Below are 9024 nucleotides of genomic sequence, written 5' to 3' on the forward strand. Positions count from 1 at the left end.
GTTGACTGCCCCAAACCTACAGCTGTTGTTTGAAACACTCGTCAACAGAAATCAGACATGCATTAACCAAACATAGTCAGGTGCTCGTGCGTTGCCACGACTCAAATTATTAATCTTTATTTTTGCATAATTTTAGATTTTTACCGTTTAAATGTGGGAGAGGAGAGAGAGGTGAATGGAATAGTAGAGATAAGATTTATAAGAAATAGGGATCTGCACCAAGAACATAAACACAAATTAATTAGCATATTCTTGCCCCCTCAAGATAAAATCATGCATCAATAGTACGACAACAATACAAATCCGGTGTGCATACTACAGAACAGGAATGTAGGCATTACCTTAATTAAAAAAGTAATGTGCTAGTATTAGTAGTACCTTCTAGGGTTGAGTCTTCCTCAACACCCTTGTATGCCCAGTAGCATGATGCAATGATGTTCTCAAATGCATATCTTGCGATATTTATTTATAACCAGTCAAAAACTCAGAGAGTAATCTTCACGAAGGATTTGAAACATAAAGAAAATTATGAAAATTACTGTATTAATCAACGAAAAAACACTCGATGCAACAACATACAAAGATCAATTAAATGCCCAAGCACAAAAAATCTGAATGTGAAGCAAAGCATATATACATATCTGGACATACAGTCTGGTTCTTGCCGCATGCTTCCCAGCTGGACACTTCTCCGACCATTCTCTGTGCTACCGAGCGAATAAAGGTCTGAATAATTAACATTTAGCTTCTCTCTTTCTCTCTATCTATAGAAAACTCTTATCCTAGTTCCATATCATTATGTTTTTCTTCAGTGTGTCGATGTAACCGGCTACGCTGTCTCCATAGAAGTCGTCTTTAGTCGGCTAGATGATGCTGGCGTTCCAAATCGGGCAATTAGTGAACAAAACAGAGCATGCCCTAGCATCCAGGTTCCTATAGATTTCAAGATCATGACTGATGATGTCCAGTATTTGACGTACGTACATAGTGTAAAACAGTCTTCCTTGCGTACCAGTGGAAGTCGACGGTGTTCCCTCCTTTGTCGGAGTGAAGTGGCTATGGAGTACAGGTAGTAGTTGTGTTAGCAGTCAATAGCATGAGCGATCAGCCACATTGTTGATCTGATCAAACACACCAAATAGAGCACATCAAACCTTGCTTGCGGTTTGTACTACCTAGTGTATGTCTCTGATGAAGTGCGAGAGGAACATGAGCGCTTGTGTTATATTATCTGCACTGCAGAAAAGCAACGTTCATGACTGTTAATGACAAATTGTCCAAAACTTTGCAGAATTGGAGCATGCACATACGAGTAGCAGAGTAGCGACATTACATTATGGGGGAGAAGATCTCCCATAGGTGGGGAGCTGGGAGGTACAGTTGTTGATGGCGCCCATGACACACAGGCCCTTGACACCATCCTTGTCCTTGTAGTCCCCTAACGAAACAGAAAAAACGACGCATGACGACCATGAGCACAAGATTGCTTGTCAGATTCATCTTGGAACGAGGGGCGTGGTCACTTACCGTCGTAGTTGTAGGTGCAGAGAAAGTAAGAAGAATTCGTTAATTACTGTTATAGAGAATAAAATGAAGTAGATGGCTTAATCTAGGCTGTCGAATGTCATTATCATAAGGCATATCCACTATGCTGCAAGCCTGGAACCTTTTATTCACGTAAAGTAAGCATGTGATGTGAACTCCATCATGCTAGCTTCATACAAGTTACACACACTCAAAGAAGTTGCCAGGAAACCAACATTTTTGTCTCTTGTATCTAGTCTTGCACTGGGGGCAGCATTGGTTCCCCTCGCGCTCATACTCATAGCATGGGCGGCAGACTGGGAAAGCACACTCATTGCAGGCAACAAAGACATCGCCAGTGGCTGAAACACCTATAGAGTCACCACAAATCTGGCAGACCTGCCCATTCACACTCTTTGTGGGCTTAGCCTGCATTAGCGAGATAACGACAAAGTCAGCACACATGCAATCAGAAATTCAGCATTAGAGGACACCTCAGTGACTCATGCACTTTACTGGTGAGCAACAGACTGTAAAAATCAACCTGCGATCAAGTGTCTATTAGTCTTGAAGTCGAGGCTAAGATCAAAATGTCAGGAAGGTAATTTCGAATTTACATAAGATGAACTAATTCAATGGTGTAGTAGTCATAAACAAAGGCACGCTGCAGCAGGGCAAAGAAGGATCTAATTCACCGTCAGTCCATGGTAATTATGACAAGGAATTGTTGAGGCATGGGTAAACACAGGGATCTAAACAATCTGAGGCTCCATTTCACTAGATCTCCAAGACAGCGAAACATGAACAATATATCATTACCTATTGCCGATTTGGCAACTGTTCGAAGAATTGGACCGAGCACGAACAGTTCAGAAATTGCCAGGAGGACATGTCTGATCTGGTGACTTACACGGAGCAACGGAAGCATCACTGAAATGGACAGGCAAAATCTACGAGCAGAGACACGCAGAAGCGACCGCATTTGAGGGGCAAACCCCAAGCGTTAGACTAAAGACTAACACCTCGGCCCAGATCCAGCGACAGACGCGCGCACACGACATGAGCCGCTAGAAACTGAATCTGAAGGAGGCAGCGAGGGCGGCACTGGATTGGCTGGATGTACCGGGCCCGGCACATCGCCGTCATGGCGGATCATGACGAACTCGTTGCGGTTGTGCGAGCCCGCCACCATCCCCATTTTGATCAGCAAACCACACCAGCAAGCGCCCATGAGAAGACGGGTCGCGGCCGGTCAGACCCACCGCTCCTGCGTCGATTGGGAAATCAAAGTCGCGGTCGGATCTGGGCGAGCAGGGCGCGAATCCGGGCATGGCGGCGACAATGGCGAGGAGATCTGGGGAGGAGCGGGTGGGATCAAGGCGGTGGCGCTCGTGCCCCTCCGGTCTCGCTTTGGGCTGGTTCGGGGGCGGCTGCAGGGTTCCACGGGTCGCGCTAGGTGGGCGTGCGGCATGCGTTGGGCGGGCGGGATTGCGGCGTGCGGGCGGTAGGGCGGGCGGGAGGGCGGTTCGCCATGGTCGCTGCGGGATTTGTGGGCTTGCGGTGTGCGGGCGGGAGGACGGTTCGCCTTGGTCGCGGCGGGGTTTACAGGTTTGCGGCGTGCGGGTGGGCGGGCGTAGGGAGGCGGGGCAGTCTACAGTAAGTTCTTAATAGTTAGTAGAGATTACTGTTTCTATATGCCTATATCAATCATAGCTGAATGCCCGTGCGTTGCAACGGGAATATATAATACCAGTGTACTACGGTAACTTATATACAAAATATGTGTTATACCGTTATGAGAAAATGTTTCATAATCAATTTGTGATTCTGACCATACATAAATTTTGTTATTTATAATCTATCTGTTTCACCACTATATTGCAACCATCAGTATCATGCAGACTTCGATATATGTCACGATTTGCATGGTCTCATTATTGGAGAGCACGTTTCACACATACTGGAAGAAATTCCCTCGTACATCGTTAGTCATCGGACACGTACCACCATACGCTTTTGCTTAAACAAAAAGGTAAGTGTGTGTGTTTGCAAGACTAATGGTCAAACATCGTATAACCATAAAGTTAGAATACTATATTAATATATTAAATAAATTAATCCAATGGACATAGATGAACCCAATTAACATAGGATAAATAAATATCTAATTATAAAAGTATAAAACATGGTATAATCAATGTTGTTACTGCGTAGTAAATATTCATACGAGACTAACACAACTGGAACGGTTCAATTTGGAATTAAAATGGGGAAGTTACAAATTTCCAAAGTTTCTATGTATTTGATATAGGATTAATTAGGAAATCAATTTTATTGTTGTTTTTATGACAAAACAGAGGTATTATGTGATAAAAAATAATATTATATAATTATAGAAATTGGAATGAACTCATTTGGATTTAATATGAAATTTTCATGAATTAAATGGGTTTCTGCAATTATTTTTAAACTAAAAATCAATTTCTAAACTCCTTTTCCCTATTTTCTTTATTTCCTGGACTGCGACCCAAATTCCAGAAAGATTGTTTAAGTAGGCGACATGAGTCACACTGTACGCAACTTAACATGAGTCACGTTGGCTAGAGGGTGGAAGGCTAGGCATTCTGCTCAATAGATCCAAGGTTCGATCCCTGAGCAGCCATGGTTTGATTTTTTTCCTGATATCGATTTCGACGTTCTTAATCAGGTTAAGAACATATGTTTTCTTAATTTATTTAATCAGGTTAAGAATGGTCGACATACTTAATGTCACGTGGCTCGCCCACAGAGCCTCGACCGGGTGCCACATGACACGTAGTTAAGAACGTCCGCCCCTCCGTACCAACGATTTTATTTAATTAAGTACGTCGGCCCCAACGTTTTGTTGTTTAAGTACGTCAAGTACTGTACTTCGGTTAAGAACGTCAGCAAGCTAACGTTCTTAACTAAGAATGTTGTCGGGGACCATAATTAGGGGTACCCTCAAGACTCCTAATTCTCAGCTAGGTAACCCCCATCAGCATAAAGCTGCAAAGGCCTGATGGGTACGATTAAGTCAGGGATCGGTCCATTCGAGGGACTCGATCACGCCTCGCCCGAGCCTAGCCTCGGACAAGGGCAGCCGACCCCGGAGGATCTCCGTCTCGCCCGAGGCCCCCCTCCAGCGACGAACATACTTCCGGCTCGCCCGAGGCCCTGTCTTCGCCAGGAAGCAACCCTGACCAAATCGCCGCGCCGACCGACCAAATCGTAGGAGCATTTAATGCAAAGGTGGCCTGACACCTTTATCCTGACGCGCGCCCTTCAGTCGACAGAGCCGAAGTGACCGCCGTCACTTCGTCGCTCCGCTGACCGGCCTGACAGAAAGACAGCGCCGCCTGCGCCGCTCCGACTGCAGTGCCGCTTGACAGAGTGAGGCTGACAGGCAGTCAGGCCTGGCCGCAGGCACCATAGGAAGCTCCGCTTCGCCCAACCCAGGGCTCGGACTCGGGCTAAGCCCCGGAAGACGGCGAACTCCGCTCCGCCCGACCCAGGGCTCGGACTCGGGCTAAGCCCCGGAAGACGACGAACTCCGCTCCGCCCGACCCAGGGCTCGGACTCGGGCTAAGCCCCGGAAGACGGCGAACTCCGCTCCGCCCGACCCAGGGCTCGGACTCGGGCTAAGCCCCGGAAGACGGCGAACTCCGCTCCGCCCGACCCAGGGCTCGGACTTGGGCTCAGCCCCGAAAGACGGCGAACTCCGCTCCGCCCGACCCAGGGCTCGGACTTGGGCTCAGCCCCAGAAGACAACGAACTCCGCTTCGCCCGACCCCAAGGCTCGGACTCCGCCCTGGCCTCAGCCGACGGTCTCCGCCTCGCCCGACCTAGGGGCTCGGACTCGACCTCGGCCACGGAAGACAGACTCGACCTGACTTCGGAGGAGCCTCCACATCGCCCAACCTAGGGCGCGGACCGGCCACATCGACGGGAGGCGCCATCATTACCCTACCCCAAGCTGACTCAGGCTACGGGAAACAAGACCGGCGTCCCATCTGGCTCGCTCCGCCAGATAGGCAATGATGGCGCCCCGCACGCTCCCTGACGACGGCAGCTCTCCGCCCCCTTACGGAAGCAAGAGGACGTCAGCAAGGACTCGACAGCCCCGACAGCTGTCCCTCCACCAGGCTCCGGTGCTCCTCCGGCGGCCACGACACCACACGAACCGGGTGCCAAAACCTCTCCGGCCGCCACGATGGCGTGTACTTAGGGCGCTAGCTCTCCTCCGCTAGACACGTAGCACTCTGCTACACCCCCCATTGTACACCTGGATCCTCTCCTTACGCCTATAAAAGGAAGGACCAGGGCCCTCTTACAGAGGGTTGGCCGCGCGGGGACGAGGACGAGACAGGCGCTCGCGTGAGGCTGCTCGCTCCCTCACCCGCGTGGACGCTTGTAACCCCCTACTGCAAGCGCACCCGACCTGGGTGCGGGACGAACACGAAGGCCGCGGGATTTCCACCTCTCTCACGCCTGTCTCCGGCCACCTTTCTCCCCCCTTCGCGCTCGGTCTCGCGCCGACCCATCTGGGCTGGGGCACGCGGCGACATTCACTCGTCGGCCCAGGGACCCCCCGGTCTCGAAACGCCGACAGTTGGCGCGCCAGGTAGGGGCCTGCTGCGTGTTGACGAACAGCTTCCCGTTAAGCTCCAGATGGGCAGTCTCCAGCAACCTTTCCAGCCCGGGACGGTGCTCCGTTTCGGGAGTCTCGAGTTCATGTCTCTCGACGGCAGCTACGACATGATACTCCTTCCATCGCCGTGCGACAGCGACAATGGCGGCCGACAGCCCGCCCGCCGGCGGCGGAATCGACGACGTCTTCCCCACGTGGTGGAAGAACAACATTCGAGCTCACCCCGTCCTCTCCCCCGTCGACGGAGGAGGAGGCGGGGCAACCAAGGCCAAGCAGGGGGCAGCGTCTCGTCGGCTGTCGAGCGAGTCGATGGCGCCAGCGCCCCAACGGGGGGCGCGTCGGGCATCGACCTCGCGTTTGAGACGGAGGCGAGCGCCGTCTCCCCGCGACACGCCAATCCCGAGCAAATGGACGACGCCGGCACGCTCGCGAAAGGCTTGCTGGACGTCACCCTCGTACCTGAGACGACGATGCAGTCAGTCCCCGACGTGACTTCATCACCGCCCGTCGACCAGGAGGTACCGACCGATTCCCATCTCACGCCTTTCGGATTCAGCCTCGACCCGCCAAGCGGCTTCGCTTTGGCGGACGCTCTCGTAGAGGCGAGTCCAAACCCACTGGGTTTTCGTGTGCGGTCACCCTGGGACCGGCTGACGGATGTCTCGACCTACGGGCCTTCGGGGTCCGAGGAAGATGGCGAGCCCGACTTCTGTTGGGATTTCTCTGGACTTGGCGACCCCAATGCCATGCGGGACTTCATGACCGCATGCGACTACTGCCTTTCCGACTATTCCGACGGTAGCCGCAGCCTCGGCGACGAGGACTGCGGCCCAAGCCGCGAATGTTTCCACGTCGATCTAGGGGGTCCCTCCGAAGGCAACCATCTCGGCATGCCGGAGGACGGTGATCTCCCTAGGCCGGTGCCTCGCGTTGACATCCCACGGGAGCTAGCTGTGGTCCCCGTTCAGGCGGGGGGCCATGACCCACGGCTCGAGCAAATCCGCGGGGTGCAGGCCAGGCTCGACGAGGGAGCAGGAGCGCTTGAGCCAATCCGCCGGGACGTCGGGCAGGCATGGGCGGGCCAACCTCCAGCCAGAGAAATGCGTCATCTACCCCAGGGCTTCCAGCACCGCATCGCCGACGATGTCAGGGTCAGGCCGCCACCCGCATCCAGCGGGGTCGGCCAGAACCTGGCTGCAGCAGCAATGCTTCTCCGTGCGATGCCAGAGCCATCAACCACCGAGGGGCGACGAATCTAGGGAGAACTCAAGAATCTCCTGGAAGGCGCCACGGTCCGACGGGCCAAGAGCTCCGCCTCCCGAAGGCAGGGGCACCCCTCGGAACATCATGCCGCGACTTCCCGATTCATGCGGGAAGCCTCGGTCCACACCGGGCGCACGCGCAACACGGCGCCTGCAGCCCCGGGACACCTCGGTAACGAGCACCATCACCGCGATCGTCGGGCCCACCTCGACGAGAGGGTGCGCCGAGGCTACCACCCCAGGCGTGGAGGACGCTACGACAGCGGGGAGGATCGGAGTCCCTCGCCCGAACCACCCGGTCCGCAGGCCTTCAGCCGGGCCATATGACGGGCGCCGTTCCCGACCCGGCTCCGACCCCCGACTACTATCACAAAGTACTCGGAGGAGACGAGACCGGAGCTGTGGCTCGCGGACTACCGGCTGGCCTGCCAACTGGGCGGAACGGACTATAACAACCTCATCATCCGCAACCTCCCCCTGTTCCTCTCCGACACCGCTCGCGCCTGGTTGGAGCACCTGCCTCCGGGGCAGATCTCCAACTGGGACGACCTGGTCCAAGCCTTCGCCGGGAATTTCCAGGGCACGTACGTGCACCCTGGAAACTCCTGGGACCTCCGGAGCTGCCGGCAACAGCCGGGAGAGTCTCTTCGGGACTACATCCGGCGATTCTCGAAGCAGCGCACCGAGCTGCCCAACATCACCGACTCGGATGTCATCGGCGCGTTCCTCGCCGGCACCACCTGCCGCGACCTGGTGAGCAAGCTGGGTCGCAAGACCCCCACCAGGGCGAGCGAGCTGATGGACATCGCCACCAAGTTCGCCTCTGGCCAGGAGGCGGTCGAGGCTATCTTCCGGAAGGACAAGCAGCCCCAGGGCCGCCCGCCGGAAGATGCCCCCAAGGCGTCAACTCAGCGCGGCGCCAAGAAGAAGGGCAAGAAGAAGTCGCAAGCGAAACGCGACGCCGCCGACGCGGACCTTGTCGCCGCCGCCGAGTACAAGAACCCTCGGAAACCCCCCGGAGGTGCCAACCTCTTCGACAAGATGCTCAAGGAGCCGTGCCCCTATCACCAGGGGCCCGTCAAGCACACCCTTGAGGAGTGCGTCATGCTTCGGCGCCACTTCCATAGGGTCGGGCCACCCGCGGAGGGTAGCAGGGCCCGCGACGACGACAAGAAGGAAGATCACTAGGCAGGAGAGTTCCCCGAGGTCCGCGACTGCTTCATGATCTATGGTGGGCAAGCGGCGAACGCTTTGGCTCGGCACCGCAAGCAAGAGCGTCGGGAGGTCTGTTCGGTGAAGGTGGCGGCGCCAGTCTACCTAGACTGGTCCGACAAGCCCATCACCTTCGACCAAGCCGACCACCCCGACCACGTGCCGAGCCCGGGGAAATACCCGCTCGTCGTCGACCCCGTCATCGGCAACGTCAGGCTCACCAAGGTCCTCATGGACGGGGCAGCAGCCTCAACATCATCTACGCCGAGACCCTCGGGCTCCTGCGTGTCGATCCGTCCTCGGTCGGGCAGGTGCTACACCTTTCCACGGGATCATCCCCGGGAAGCGCGTCCAGCC

At 54.7% G+C, this 9024-nt stretch overlaps 1 long non-coding RNA gene across 1 annotated transcript; it reads right to left on the reverse strand.

The window, feature by feature from the left end:
• Nucleotides 1-614: 614 nt before the first annotated feature.
• Nucleotides 615-1383, reverse strand: LOC103653805 (uncharacterized). The gene is made up of 4 exons (XR_565725.3): nucleotides 1334-1383; nucleotides 1176-1236; nucleotides 1013-1056; nucleotides 615-933 (listed from the first exon to the last, which is right to left on the reverse strand). It is a non-coding gene; the product is annotated as an uncharacterized lncRNA (long non-coding RNA).
• Nucleotides 1384-9024: the final 7641 nt, after the last annotated feature.

Source organism: Zea mays, chromosome 4, assembly GCF_902167145.1.
Source record: "Zea mays cultivar B73 chromosome 4, Zm-B73-REFERENCE-NAM-5.0, whole genome shotgun sequence".
NCBI lineage: Eukaryota > Viridiplantae > Streptophyta > Magnoliopsida > Poales > Poaceae > Zea > Zea mays.